The sequence below is a fragment of the Pinus tabuliformis genome, chromosome 3_1 (genome assembly GCF_031772625.1).
Source record: "Pinus tabuliformis cultivar Carrire ecotype Pingquan chromosome 3_1, CPIR1, whole genome shotgun sequence".
NCBI classification, from domain to species: Eukaryota; Viridiplantae; Streptophyta; class Pinopsida; order Pinales; family Pinaceae; genus Pinus; species Pinus tabuliformis.
The window spans coordinates 691,157,650-691,173,964 of record NC_142301.1 but is presented as its reverse complement, the minus strand read 5'-3'; the positions used below and the strand labels follow the sequence as shown (position 1 = coordinate 691,173,964).

General features: G+C 39.6%; 1 pseudogene; it reads left to right on the top strand.

The window, feature by feature from the left end:
- Window positions 1-16,105, top strand: part of LOC149189024 (cell division cycle 20.1, cofactor of APC complex-like) — a 30,865-nt pseudogene extending 14,760 nt beyond the window's left edge.
- Window positions 16,106-16,315: the final 210 nt, after the last annotated feature.

Below are 16,315 nucleotides of genomic sequence, written 5' to 3'. Positions count from 1 at the left end.
GTCTTGCTAGAAAACCAGAGATATTCTTTGTCTAAGGCCTGACCACGAGAGTAAAAACATGAAACCCTAATAAGTGTAAGCAAACTAGCTAAAGTTCAGGTTGGCATTCTTTTCATCAAACTTCTCAATCTGCTTTGGCTACTTCCCAACATCTTTGCTCGAATTCTTTGCATCCATCCACCTCATTATCTGAATCTAACAATTATTTGGAGAGTAAGGAACACTACTATTTGTTTGCTAAAATATTAGAGATATTCTTTGTCTAGTCCTCGACTGCAAGAGGAAAAACATGAAGCCTTGATAAGTGAAAGCAAACCACCTAAAGTTTAGGCTACCAAAACTAGAAAACACTGCATAAAACTTCTCATAATGTGGCAAGAGAACAAGTACAGAAATGTTGTAGCATAAACTCAAGAAAAGAACAAGTGGCACGAACAATTATAGAAATGTTGTAGCATAAACTCATGAGAAGAACAAGTTGCATGCCGTTATAGACATTTTTGGGCACTGCAACCCCAATCATATATGTCCATGAACCAAGGGCTCCTAAGTCCCTAAAAGTGTTGTTCCAACCACTAAAAGAATAAGGTCAACTGATTACATCATCTCCCAGAAGTTCTCCATGAAAAACTACTCAGAACTGGTCAAAACTGGACCATCTCACCTGCTCCATGGTCAAAGTGCATGCATCCCACCTAAATGCACATGGGAGGTGCGATGCATACTGAAAAGCCCTTCTATGGGGTGCGATGGGCAAGAGTGGACAAATGGCAGAGTCAATTTGCGAGGTGGAGGATCATGGAATCTTCCAGAAACTTCTCCTGTGACACTTGCCTCTTTGCATTCTCCCAGCGATGAGTAAGAGATCATCAATCCATAGTGGAGTCGCCATTTTGTTATCGGGAAAACTAGAGTCTATACAGAGTTGCTAGTCCCACTAAGACTGGTAGCTATCTTAGAAACAAACTAACTAAAACTACTTTCATTTTCCTTTATGAGAAGTAGATAAGAGGGGAACAAAGGAGACCAACCTCTGTCTTGCACTTGGTTCCTTGCTTGATTCCTCTCCCTTCTGATAGATCTTCACCACTTGCTTCCTCGTCTACCCAGATTCAAAGAGCACCTGTGGAATCAAAGCAGCATAACACTATCCAAGAACAGAGATCTACTATCATAAACAATATAGGACCAGACATATATTGACCACACAAATGCATATATCATCAATCATACAAGAATGTGGAGGAAAACTTGAATAGCTTTATTAATATCAAGAATAGTAAAGAGGATTACAACCAATTTTTCTGACCCAGCGTCATCCTCTCAGCAAGAAATCCCTTCTTCACCTCATGAAAAGCTTAGATCACCCAACACTATGATGTTACACCAAGAAATGAAATGGTAAAATGAGAGGTAAAAACCACTTTTAAATTACTTTTCACGTAATTCAAGTAAAATATTAGTGTTTTGACTCATTTTTCAAGCATATATTATTCGTTTCTAACTAGTTTGATGAAGCAATTGAGTAGGCAGTACAACCTTTGAAGGAGCAAAGTTGTCAATGATAAAATCAAGGTAATCAATGACCATTATATCGAGCAGTTTTTATGTGGAGTTCAAGTTCATTAAAAATTAGACATAAGCAGTGAGCAAATGTTTCCCCCAGAGTTTAAGTTCATTCATTAAAAAATGAACCAATTTCCGATAAATAATCATCGTGAATGCATTATCATCAGCCTTTGAAGCCTTGGTCGTGTTCTCATCATCACCCCCACTCTATTTTGGCCGATCATTCACCTCCATTTGATTGTTTACCCTTTTTGAGGAACAACTACGAAGAGTGATCTTGTTAGCCATCCTTGTGACACTGTCGTGATTGGAAAATTCCAAACCTTACCTGGAATTAGATGCTACCCGAATTTATCACTCGTTCCTCAAAAAATGAGTCTCCTTTAAGATCTTTTCATCTGAATCGAGTAAAATATGAAAATATTGCCGAGTAATTGGCCTCTCCAGCTCATTAAAGTGACCGGAAGTGCTATCCCTCCTTTAGATTTAATCTTTTTGGACCTGAGGGATTATTACACAAAAAGATCGAGTGCTTGTTTTGTTCGGCTCATTAAAATTACCGAAAATTCATCCCTTTTGTATTATTTTATACTTTTTAAGACTTAAGGGATTATAAGACGAAAAAGGATTATTGGAGTTTTCTTTACGTCCCTTTCAGACTCTCTAAAATTGAAAAGGACCGAGTTATCTTTGTCGTTAAACTCGTAAAAATTGAATAGAGACAAACTTGTCCATACAGACAAGAAAGAGTTTCATTATCGCTAGGCTCATTAAAACATAGCGATGGGTTTGCCCGAAGGGAAAATTATAGAACAAGCATATGTTATCCTCCTCAAGCTTGACAAAAATAAAGAGGTACTGGTCAGCAATGACTGGGCAAAAATTGGGAAGAAAACTTGAAGAAACTTTATTGGTAGCAAGTCGCTCTTGAACATGACACTTTCACTCTGCATCCGAGTGGGGTTGGGTTGTTCCATTCACTAGTCATATCACCATTGGTCCATCACACCATCCATATTTGGGGTTAACACTACCAATCCATCATGTCAGTGTCGCTGGTATGTTCAAGAGAAGTCGCTCAGAGAATTCACCTGTGTCTCATCCACTGCAATACATTCACGCTCCATTCTTTCATGACCGCCACCCTGAACCCTGTATCATCAGACTATTTTCACCTCCAAAATCATTTACTCCATTCCGTGCCGTAGATGTGAGATTCATTAAGGCCCTCCTACGGCGGGTCGCTTCTTGTCGACATCAGCTCATTATCCAAGAAGTCGACTTAGGGACAACCCTTTCAGTACTTTGAAGCTTGCATGCCTCAATGGCAAGTTTCTCACTTCTGGCGACAGGTTTACATCAATGGCCTTCGACCGAAATATTTTGCATGGTGTTCGACGCCAAGTCCCTTATTCACACCACGTGAATTGTACTATAGTACTGATGAGCCCCAATTTTTGGTACAATTTGGGCTCATATTGGCCTACTTACCTTGTTCAACCATTCATCTTTTATTGCTTATGCATTCATTTCTTGGTTTATTCGTGTTGTTTGTAGGAAGAAGGGTAGGCATTCTATCTACGTGACTAATACATGATGATTTCAGGTTTTTGGCATTAAAAGGGAGCAAAGACCACGAAAAAGGAGACAGTAAGGTGGCACTGCTGGTTTTTAGGAGAGGATGTCCACAGTCTTGGTCCTCGTGATTCCCACCATAGCTCCGAGCTCCAACCAATCTCCCCACCGAGCTTAGAGGCAGCCAACCGTTCTACAGGAACAACAGTTACAACTGCTCTACAGGATCAGCAGTTTAACCTTCAGTTGGACAGCTGAGCTCCACAAATCAAGGAAACCTGTTGGATTATCATTTTGCATAAATACTGAGGCCGTAGCCTTTGATAGGGGCTTTTTGAACTTTTGCATTACTATTGTAATTTCGAAGTACGAGCTACAGCTCGGTGTTGGTTCTTTTTGTAAGCCAGTTTTGGCATGACATCAGATTTTTGGTTATGAATAAAGGCAGGCAGATTTTGATCTCATTCTGAGTTTCTAAGGGAGCTATAGCTCTCAGGTTAGGGCCCAACCTGAGAGCAATAGACCTCCTCTGTGTTGTAATGTTATTTGCCTTTCGTTCCAGCACTTTGTTTCTTTACTTTGACATGCAATTCGAATTTACAGTCTGTTGATTTAGTTTTTATGAGATCGAATAGGATTAGTTTATGGTGAAGTTGCTTCCAGTTGCTTAGGTTATAATATGATAGTTATAATTCATTGGAGCCCCAGAAAAAGGTTGAAAGGACCTCACTGCCATCTCTGTTAGGGATTGGGGTGTAGTCTGAACCAACCACCAAAACCAAACACAGTTCTTTTCACGTCCATGCAAGCTGCAACAGTTACTTTAGTCGTAGATCCATCCATGCACTTTGGTCTTGATCATTACTTCTTCATTCCACTTCCATGCACGAGTTTCTTTCACAAATTGCACTGCTGTTCATTGGTTCAAAATAGCACAGTTAACATAGGTTAAAGAGTTCTCGTTTTTGGTGATATTCATAGACAATTTGTTTCATCTACACTGCTCCACACCATTCCATTACCTTCCTCTTCTTGTCAACCACACCTAAAGCCACTCAACCGACCTCTGTTCAGCTTGTTTACCTTCCAGCTCTTCCATTACTCACGTAGCTCCATTTACTTAACCTTTCGTTGATCCCATCCTTCCAGCCATCAACCCACTGCATGCACTCTTTCTCCATCTCACTTCTCTGCTCCTGAGCCATCACCAGTTCCATCTCCATCTCACCTATCCTCCCATACCACTCCATCACTTCACCATCTCCCAAAACTCCCACGATCGAACATCCTGTAGAATTCCACAGACTTCCTGTAGAACCCCTGAGTTTCCTGTAGGATCCCCTGCAGACTTCCTGTAGAAGCCTGCAAACTCGGTTGCTGAGCATCCGAACGTGGTAGACTTCTGTGGACTAATGCTAGAGATCCTCTAGGGACTCTCCTAGCCCCCCCTGACCTTGCCCATGCTTTCCTTCCATTCGAACTGCTCCTGCACAATCAAACCCTAATCAAAAGCATCATCACAATAAATCCAACCACTTAACGAAAAAATACAAAAACATGTCTTTTCAGATGCAAGTAGCTTAGATGCATGTATTTCAGCTCACTGCAAGTAATGGCATCATTGGTAGAAGTTTCATTCACAGTTTTGCATTGTAAGGGCCTAGCTAGTCAAATTAGGGTTTACTAGGGTTTTCATGCTTTGTTGGCTTTCAGTTTCTTTCTGCAAGTAGATTAGCCTCCTTTGAGTTAGCTTTCGTCCATCACTCATAAAGCTTCTTCTGTGAGCATATAGAAGTTGGCTTGAGCCCTAGCGGACTTGTGTCAGCTGACCAAGTGACAGCTGCGACAAGAACTAGTACTTGTGCATACAGCACCGTTGCTTCCAAGTTTGTACAAACTACCGGGTTGATAAAATTAGAGATAGGAAGCTCCAGGAGTTGTAGCATTATTGCTACAATACTGGAGCCCACCAAGTACCTTGAGGATCATCATCATTATCAGTGATTCCTCTCGCGCCTGTTAACAACTTACATCATTGGCTGGTAATTAGGCGATGTCTTTCCATGTTCGACTCCAGAACATCTCTCACATGGATTGACTTGTACTTTGAGTGAAGATCAAACGAGATTGAAGACCCCGGATCTAGTTTCATCCATTTTGGTTGCGATATATATTCAGGAAAATAAAGAAATCAAATGTACATCATTGCTGCACAGATAATCATCCAATCTAAGGGATGATGGCTCTACCATAATCATTAGTCTGCACACAAACGATTGTCTGTCTTATGTACATGAAAATGAATTTATAAAGTTGAGCATGGGAATGCCCGCCTCAGCTAGATCATGAAAATATTATGAAGATAATGTATTGTATTGTGTCTTATTACAGGTCGCCTTCCAACTCGAAAAAACTTCGGATCCTCATGATAAAGCATTTCACCTGACATCAAAAGATTAACGACCTCATGCTTTAGGTGGAAACTGTTATAGACATTTTTGGGCACTGCAACCCCAATCATATATGTCCATGAACCAAGGGCTCCTAAGTCCCTAATTTTTTTTTTCCAACCACTAAAAGAACAAGGTTAACTGATTACATCATCTCCCAGAAGTTCTCCATGAAAAACTACTCAGAACTGGTCAAAACTGGACCATCTCACCTGCTCCATGGTCAAAGTGCGCTGCATCCCACCTAAATGCACACGGGAGGTGCGATGCATACTGAAAATCCCTTCTATGGGGTGTGATGGGCGAGAGTGGAAAAATGGTAGAGTCAATTTGCGAGGTGGAGAATCATGGAATCTTCCAGAAACTTCTCCTGTGACACTTGCCTCTCTGCATTCACCTAGGGATGAGTAAGAGATCATCAATCTCCAAGTGGAATCAAGAACTATCAGAGAGAGGACACTAATCAAATCTAAGAAGCTGACTCACCTCCCTGCAATCATCTATATATGGATCCCTCATCCCAGAGATCCAGGGGCTGGAATTTTGTATCTTGTAAGGAAGTGCTGCTGGTTTCTTGGTGTAACATCATAGTGTTGGGTGATCTAAGCTTTTCATGAGGTGAAGAAGGACTTTCTTGCTGAGAGGATGACGTTGGGTCAGAACAATTGGTTGTAATCCTATTTTCTATTCTTAATATTAATAAAGCTATTCAAGTTTTCCTCCACATTCTTGTATGATTGATGATATATGCATTTGTGTGGTCAATATATATCTGGTCCTATATTGTTTATGATAGTAGATCTCTGTTCTTGGATAGTGTTATGCTGCTTTGATTCCACAGATGCTCTTTGAAGCTGGGTAGACGAGGAAGCGAGTGGCGAAGATCTATCAGAAGGGAGAGGAATCAAGCAAGGAACCAAGCGCAAGACAGAGGTTGGTCTCCTTTGTTCCCCTCTTATCTACTTCTCATAAAGGAAAACAAAAGTAGTTTTAGTTTGTTTGTTTCTAAGATAGCTACCAGTCTTAGTGGGACTAGCAGCTCTGCATAGACACTAGTTTTCCCGATAACACATGCATGCATGAAGATCAAAGATGACAGACAACCATCAACCATGGAGACCAGAATTGGGAATAATTTTCCTTGTTATGAGATGTTTCCTTCATATTATCAACTCGTGTTGTCTGCATTAAGTGCTTTAGAAATATCACACACTCTGCTAGCCATTGGGGGTTGGTGCATGATGAGAAGTAAGTGATAAATGCATACAAATATTGCCCCCTTGCCAGGAGCTATCATCGTGAAGTCAAAAGAAAAGAAAGTGTACAACAATAGAAGAGGCAATGGTGCATAAGGTTGAAAGCCCATTGAAACATGTGGAACAATTCGATGCACCAACATAAGGAGGGAAATCTTTCATGTGGCGAGGTGGAGCCAAGAGTTTGGTTACTCCTACGAGTTTGAAATTCATGGATTTGAGGGCCATGGTTTTATAAAACATTTAAAATTTAAACAATATTAGAGTTTATAATTAACAATATGAGATCAAGCAAATTTAGAACTTGAAAGGATCCCACTACAGGTGTTGATTCAACTTGATTAGATGATGGTGTAGTTGATTTGATTGACCCTATTCATAATTAAGCATAAGAATTGGCTTACCTAGTTGATCAGGAGCTCAGGACCAAGTGTCGTAAAATGGTCAAAAATGAAAGTGATCAGAACTGATTGGAACCTGAATGAACGGAAAGTGCTCATCCTCCCGATTCCGGCGCCGCAAATGGTTCGAAAAACGGTCGCCGTATGAGGAAGATATGCCAAAAACAAAATTTGCCCAATAACACTTAGTTTTTGGAATTTAAAAAAAAAAATAAAAAATGAATATTCCACGGAATATTCCTTGGAATATTCTAGGGAATATTCCTTTTGACCAACCAATCAAAAACTGCCACGTGGCAGTCCCGGAGGGCGCCACGTGGCCCAGGGATGACGTCATCAAGGATTGTTTGGGCGCATGTTAAAATTTTGTTTGGTGCCAGAGAGGTTTGAACCCGCGACCTGCCGCGGAGCATGCCAACGTCTTACCAAGAAGCTAAAGGGTCAACTTCTGTTATATGTGCGGACAGAACTATTAATGAAGTTAAAGTTCATTGGGACGGCGCCCAAATGGGGCCAGCCCCTAAGGGCCAGCCCCCACATACATGTGACCGTGGCACAAAACCAAGGGCTGAGACCCCCTAACCGCCGGGCGCGAAATCCAAAAATAACCGCCAACCGATTTTTTTGGTCACATGCATTTATGAACTACAGTTACAGTTGGCGGATCAGTTGGCAGTGGCGCCAAATTTGGAGCCCGCTCCACATTTGGCGGGGTTAACTGGCCTCCACTACAGTTAGCTGGAGTTCTTTTAGGCCAAACTGGCAGTTGGGAGTAAATGGCCATAACTTTGGCTAGGAAAGTTCGTTTTGGACGAATTTGTTTTTGATTTTGGGTCTCTTCGACCTTCTAAAGCCATTGGCATAGGTTTCACAGCAATCTGAGGTCATTTGTAGGTGTGTTAGCTTCGTGGAAGTTCCAGGAGCCACCAGAGCCAAATCAGTTTGGGAGCTGCATTGGGAATTGTGCAGCCAGTGAATGTGGAACGAAGGTCATTCCTGAAGGTTTTTAGCATTCTGAATCCATTTCTACAGCTCGTTTTTCCTTCTGAGGCATTCTTCTCACTGTTTAGCTTCAGGGAAGCTGTCAGGGCCACCAGAGCCATTTTAGTGCATGAGCTGTTTGGGGGCTATGTTCATCCGTTTTTGGTGATTCAAAAGCCTATGTCTGCTATTTTTGACCTTCTGAGTCTAATGGAAGAGGTTTCAGAACCATTTGAGGTCATATTCACCTCGAAATTCTCCATGCAAGTGTAAAGGGACACCAGGGCCAATTGGGGAAAGTACTGTATAAGGTACAAAATTCACTGTTTAGTGTTTGGGAAAGAGCATGTTTGGCTAATTCCTATCTTCTAATTCTGTATTTACAGTCAGATCTGTCCTTTGAGACACCCATATTCTTGTATTAGCCTTTGTAGCAATTTTAATACAAGAGGACAAGCCTAGTTGGAGAGGCTTGGTCCAGCAGATGTAGCCCAGGAGGGGGTGAACTGCTTTATCATTTTGATGTCTTTTATTTGCTGAAGATGATATGGTAAACAAAACTGATATAAAGTTTTAAACAACAAAATATACATAACTTGCATACACACATAATCACCTATTCAGCTGCAGAAAGTTGTTTGTCTTATTTCGCAAGACCTTAAACTTCAAGAATGTGTATGTCAAAGACTTCTCAGTGTTTACTTTGTTATTTCTTTAGGCAGAGCCTGTAGAGGGCCAGGTAGCCTCTGGAACTCATCCTCTTTTTAGAGGTGACATGTCCGGTGAATGCCCCTACAGTCTATCTCTGTATAAGAAATAAGAAGTTTACACAATTTTAGAGGTCATTGGGAGTGTTTAGCTCACAGTTGAAATAATTGGAAATGGATACCTTGCACCCGTAAACAAGTACATTCCATTTTCAGATCAGATGGTATCAGAGCACTAGGTTGCTTGACTGACATCACTAGCTTGATTGTGTAGCTTGAAAGGTGTCTTAAGCAGTGTTGGAGATTGACTGCTTTATTATTCTGTAAAGTACTTGTTGTTTGAGTTTGTTGAAGCTCTTTTGTTCATTTTTACAATGACAACTTCCATAAGTGAGTTCTCAAAATCGTCCTCCTTCACAAGAGTCTTTGATGAAGGCTTGAAACAAGAATTTTTCATCATGATGAATATGGTGAAAGAAATGTATGAGGATGAAAGAAAGAGCTCTAGAATTCAAGAGCAGTTGAATTCCATGAGGGAAGAGAAGCAGTTGCTTTCTAACCAATTGCAGGAAATGGAAGGCCAACTTCATATTGCAAACATGAAGCTAGAAAGGATGCATGAGTTGGAGACACAACTCCTTGTTGCCAAAGAAGCCTTAGCCAAGTATCAGCTTGAAGAAGAGGTAAACAATTATTGTTTGTCTTCAAATTCTGATAAGAATTTTTATGTTGGTTCTTTTGAGAAACATACCAGAGGCATAGGGTCCAGGTTGATGTCCAAAATGGGATATGAAGGACAAGGATTGGGCAAACATGCACAGGGTATAGTTGAGCCAATAATGGTTGAGGTAAGGCCTAAGAATTTGGGTCTTGGTTATGGACAACCTTATGGAGAATGTTCCAAAGTAGCCATGAAGGCAATTGAAACAGTTCCTAGAAGGAGTTTCATTTCCAGTTCTTTATCTCAAGGTTGTAAAGGTTGTATCCTTGAGGAATGCAATAGTTTGAAACCTACCTTGAAAGAAGAAGGTGTGCATAAGCATGCACTTGAAAAAGGAAGTGGTGAAAGCTCTAAAACCATTGAAGGGATTGATGGTGTTCCAAAAGGAGCTTCTTCTTCTTTTGATTCACCTCCTCATGAAGGTAACAAAGGTGAAAGAGAAAGGTATAAATCTGATTTCAATCATATTTCCTTTGATCATGTAAAGCATGGAGAATTTCCACACAAGAATTGGAAAAGAATTGCATGTTCTTTTTGTGGTTTGTTTAACCATAGTGTTTCTAGATGTTGGAAAAGAATGGCAACCTACAGGAAACTTTTGAAGGAAAGGAGGCAAGAAGTCAAAGTTCCATTGAACAATGCAAATCATGTTGTCAAGAAGATGAACATGTGTTGCACTTATTGCCATAAGCATGGACATACTGCTGAAAGGTGTTGGACTCTGAATCCAACAATGCTTCCACAAAAGTTAAAGAAATTGGAGCAAGAGTATGGCAAGAATGGGAAGGAAGTTTCCATCATTGATATGTGTCAGGATGATACACATGTTGATAGTGATGTGCAGTTAAAGGAAGCACCTTTGAAATGGATTGGTAAGAAGTGGTTAGAATTCTTATCCAATTAAAGTTGCATGTCTTTTGATTGAATGCATTTCTTGGTTAAGGGAATGCGAGTTGCAGGATGGAAAAGCTAAGTATGAGACTCACTCTATTGCAACGAAAGTTATATTCATTTCAGCTTTGAAAGTACATGTACATGTGATCAAGGATCTTGTACTTCTTATTGTACTTAAGAGAAAGTTGAAGTATAAACTGCATGCATGAGAATGATATGCATGTGCACAGGGATCATGATGATTTCCTTGTTTTTTTAAAACATGTATGTGTGATTAACTTGAAGGGTTGATTACTTTGTTTTTAACCATGCATGTAATGTAATATTGACTTGGAAAAAGTTAATTTGATCTCCAAGATTGTAAAGAGGAGAATGATGAAGTGTTTCATATTTGTAAGATCCTTCTCATTTGGGAGGCATCTCTTCTTCTGGAGAGGAGGTGCCATGGATGGGCATCATGATAGTTGGCAAGCCCACAATGCAGGGGAATATTTCAGATCATATATCAGAAATGTTTCATTGCTGGTTTCTGTAAACTTTCAGCTTGTCTGACGAACAAGCTTGGTCGGGATTCGACAAGAGTTTGGCTTATGCAGCGAAAAATTGCCATGACGACAGTTGACAAGGCAGGACATTTTGGCATCAGTATGCTCTTTTGGCTGAATGGGAGAGGATATTTTTGTTCCTCAAGTGCTGTACAGTTCATTTCAAAGATTCAGTAAGCTTTTGGGGACCAAAAGCCTTCTCATTTGGGAGGTGTGATCAGGAGCTCAGGACCAAGTGTCGTAAAATGGTCAAAAATGAAAGTGCTCAGAACTGATTGGAACCTGAACGACTGGAAAGTGCTCGTCCTCCCGATTCCGGCGCCGCAAACGGTTCGAAAAACGGTCGCCGTATGAGGAAGATATGCCAAAAACAAAATTTGCCCAATAACACTTAGTTTTTGGAATTTAAAAAAAAAAATTAAAAAACGAATATTCCACGGAATATTCCTTGGAATATTCTAGGAAATATTCCTTTTGACCAACCAATCAAAAACTGCCACGTGGCAGGCCCAGAGGGCGCCACGTGGCCCAGGGATGACGTCATCAAGGATTGTTTGGGCGCATGTTAAAATTTTGTTTGGTGGCAGAGAGGTTTGAACCCACGACTTGCCGCGGCGCATGCCAATGTCTTACCACCAAGCTAAAGGGTCAACTTCTATTATATGTGCGGACAGAACTATTAATGAAGTTAAAGTTCATTGGGACGGTGCCCAAATGGGGCCAGCCCCTAAGGGCCAGCCCCCACATACACGTGACTGTGGCACAAAACCAAGGGCCGAGACCCCCTAACCGCCGGGCACGAAATCCAAAAATAACCGCCAACCGATTTTTTTGGTCACATGCATTTATGAACTACAGTTACAGTTGGCGGATCAGTTGGCGGTGGCGCCAAATTTGGAGCCCGCTCCACATTTGGCGGGGTTAACTGGCCTCCACTACAGTTAGCTGGAGTTCTTTTAGACCAAACTGGCAGTTGGGAGTAAATGGCCATAACTTTGGCTAGGAAAGTCCGTTTTGGACAAATTTTTTTTTTGATTTTGGGTCTCTTCGACCTTCTAAAGCCATTGGCACAGGTTTCACAGCCATCTGAGGTCATTTGCAGGTGTTTTAGCTTCGTGGAAGTTCCAGGAGCCACCAGGGCCAAATCAGTTTGGGAGCTGCATTGGGAATTGTGCAGCCAGTGAATGTGGAACGAAGGTCATTCCTGAAGGTTTTCAGCATTCTGAATCCATTTCTACAGCTCGTTTTTCCTTCTGAGGCATTCTTCTCACTGTTTAGCTTCAGGGAAGCTTTCAGGGCCACCAGGGCCATTTCAGTGCATGAGCTGTTTGGGGGCTATGTTCATCCGTTTTTGGTGATTCAAAAGCCTATGTCTGCTATTTTCGACCTTCTAAGTCTAATGGCAGAGGTTTCAGAACCATTTGAGGTCATATTCACCTCGAAATTCTCCATGCAAGTGTAAAGGGCCACCAAGGCCAATTGGGGAAAGTACTGTATAAGGTACAAAATTCACTGTTTAGTGTTTGGGAAAGAGCATGTTTGGCTAATTCCTATCTTCTGATTCTGTATTTACAGTCAGATCTGTCCTTTGAGACACCCATATTCTTGTATTAGCCTTTGTAGCAATTTTAATACAAGAGGACAAGCCTAGTTGGAGAGGCTTGGTCCAACAGATGTAGCCCAGGAGGGGGTGAACTGCTTTATCATTTTGATGTCTTTTATTTGCTGAAGATGATATGGAAAAAAAAACTGATATAAAGTTTTAAACAACAAAATATACATAACTTGCATACACACATAATCACCTATTCAGTTGTAGAAAGTTGTTTGTCTTATTCCGCAAGACCTTAAACTTCAAGAATGTGTATGTCAAAGACTTCTCAGTGTTTACTTTGTTATTTCTTTAGGCAGAGCCTGTAGAGGGCCAGGTAGCCTCTGGAACTCATCCTCTTTTTAGAGGTGATATGTCCGGTGAATGCCCCTACAGTCTATCTCTGTATAAGAAATAAGAAGTTCACACAATTTTAGAGGTCATTGGGAGTGTTTAGCTCACAGTTGAAATAATTGGAAATGGATACCTTGCACCCGTAAACAAGTACATTCCATTTTCAGATCACTAGTGCCAAGGGAAATCCAATTGTCATGAAAATGTTATGTTTGATGTGATGACTATACAATAAGTTATTTTAACAATATTTACAGTTTCTATCATGTTCTTGCATGGAGTAGTTTTGGATGTGGTTGCATGTCGATATTTGTTTGACAGATTTTAATGGTTTACAGGTGTGATTTTTTATTTTTTATTCAATATATCTATTTTTTTAATGCTCTAAGTCATTTGTTTGGGGTAGCTCAATTGGCAATGGCCATGGAAATGAAGTTTCACCAAACCAAAAGTCTTAGGTTATCGAGATGAGAAGTTGAAAAACTGGACATGATGAAGATGTAGTCATACTAAGCTTACAAAAAAACCTCTAAGTCAAATTTCATTAAATTCCTCATAGGCAATGCTTTATTAAATTTCTCCAAGCCAATACTTTAAACGTACTTGTTTTCTTTTTTTTCTTAGAACTTAATTTTGTTTTAAAAATAGTAAAACATAGTTTGTTTTTGTTTGTTTTTTTTTTTTTTTGGTTGTTTTTTTTTGTTGTTTTTTTGTGTTTTTTTTTTATGGTGTTTTTTTTGTGGTTTTTTTTTTTTTTGTTCTTGTTTTTTGTTTGTTTGTTTGTTTTTGTTTGTTTGTTTTTGTTTGTTTGTTTTTTTTTGTTTATTTGTTTTTGTTTTTTTGTTTTTTTTTGTTTTTTTGTTTTTGTTTTTGTTTTTTTGTTTTTGTTTTTTTTTGTTTTTTTTTTTTTGTTATTTTTTTGTTTTTGTTTGTTTGTTTGTTTTGTTTTGCTTTGTTTTTGTTTGTTTGTTTTTTTTTTTTTAGAAAGAAAAAGCAGAATTGTATTATATTGAGACTATATAAGAGATCAGATAGTACATATCAAACTATAGAAGCTGGAGAGTCTAGGGACGTGGGAGCCAAAAACTCGAGGATGAGATTCCTTAGAGAAGGATGCCAAAAACATAGTTAAATTTATATCATTTTAATTTTTAAAATTTAATAATTATTTTAAAAACAGAAAATTATGATTTAATTACAATTATATTATTAAACTTAAATTAAAAACCAAAACATTAAACATTTAAATTCGAATTTCTCTATATAAACCAAAAAAACAAAACTCTGACCTGGTCCATTTTTGTAAAGGTGGTGTCCATGGAAGGGCTATTATTACGCCATAAGGCGTTTCCCTTTGAAATAAACCCCCCAAAATGCCTTTTTGTCCTAATAGTAGACGTCGGATCTATTGTTAGACAATTGAACAGAAATCAGCCGTCTAATTTAATAAAAAAAATGCAATAAAACATTAAAAAACCTTTAAAAAGTTAACGTATTAGTTATAGTTAATATATCAGTTATATTACCTACCGAATGAACCCGTCCTGCGTGCGGATATCTTCGTTTGATGTAGAGTAGGGCGGGGGTGTTGAGGAGGGCAGAGTTGCCGCAGAGGAGGGCGGGGCACCTGCAGAGAAGGGAGAAGGGTTTGGATGAGGGTTTGCACATTGCTAAGTTTCAGGCTGGAATCGTCCCTGTTCAATACAAAAGGTTTGTGGATTTTGTCTGTATCTGCTAGCTTTAGCATTGTTTAGAGTTTCTTGATGTGGATTTCTAAATATACCCTTGGAGTCCAATCAAACAAAATAGTATTTGGGGCTTTCGTTATTAGTACACTGGATATGCCCATCTCAGAACAATTTTCCTTGGGCCATTTACCCTTTTTTCTTAATATTTTAACTTATCCATGTTGATTATAGTCTGCAGATAGAACTCTAGATGCACCAGACCTTGTGAATGATTATTACTTGAACCTACTGGACTGGAGTTTGAACAATGTGTTGTCCATAGCCCTTGACAATATTGTATACCTGTGGGATGCTTCAAATAGTTCTATATCAGAGCTTCTGATTGCAGACGATGAAGAAGGCCCTGTTACTAGTGTTAGTTGGCCACCTGATGGGAGGCACATTGCCATTGGGTTGAATAATTCTGTTATACAGCTATGGGACTCTTCAAGATTTTTTCATTCCAATGTAATGGCAATCTCCAAATTTTGACATGGATAAAATTGCAGTTAAGAGCATTGAAAGGTCATCATGCACGTGTTGGTGCCCTTGCTTGGAATGGACCTATTCTTATGACAGGAGGACAGGATGGGATCATAATCAATCATGATGTTCATATGCAAGAGCACATTGTTCAAACATTCAGAGGGCATGACCAAGAGGTTTGTGGATTGAAATGGTCTCTTTCTAGCCAACAAATTGCAAGTGGGGGGAATGACAATCTACTGTACATTTGGGATCAGAGCATGGCATCCCATAATTCTACCTCTCAATATCTCCACCGCTTAGATGAACACTGTGCAGCAGTCAAGGCCTTGGCATGGTTCCACTTCCAAAGCAATCTTTTAGCATCTGGTGGAGGGAGTGCAGACAGGTCTATAAAGTTTTAGAATACTCACACAGGTGTCTGCTTAAATACCGTAGACACTCATTCCCAAGTTTGTTCATTACTCTGGAATAGACATGAACGTGAGTTACTAAGTTCACATGGATTTATTCAGAACCAGTTAACCTTATGGAAGTACCCATCTATGGTGAAGATTACTGAACTTACAGGTCATATTTCTCGAGTTCTTCATTTGGCACAAGTATGGAAATTGATTTATTTTTATGAGTACTTATGCATTCATCTTTCGTTTTATGAATGGATTTGTCCTCATGATCCTTCTTATGGCTTACCTTTTCAGAGCCCTGATGGGTACACAGTTGCATCAGCTGCAGCAGATGAAACACTCAGGTTTTGGCAAGTATTTGGAGTTCCTGATATCTCAAAAAGGGCGAAGAGTAAAGATGAAAATGGGGCTTTCAGCAAGTGTCATACTTACATTCTCTAATAAGCATCTTTCTATATTTATGAAATGAGGATGTTTAACTCAAGGTAGTAATTAAATGTTCCGTTTTCTATTTCACATAGCTCTTCTGCAGGCTGTTGGACTGCCATGGAGAATGTTCCACTTTCTTCAATGTAATATGCTACAGTTTCTTCTTTCTTTCTTCTCGTATACCATGAACTTTGAATTTATCTTTTGTGAAAATTGATGGAA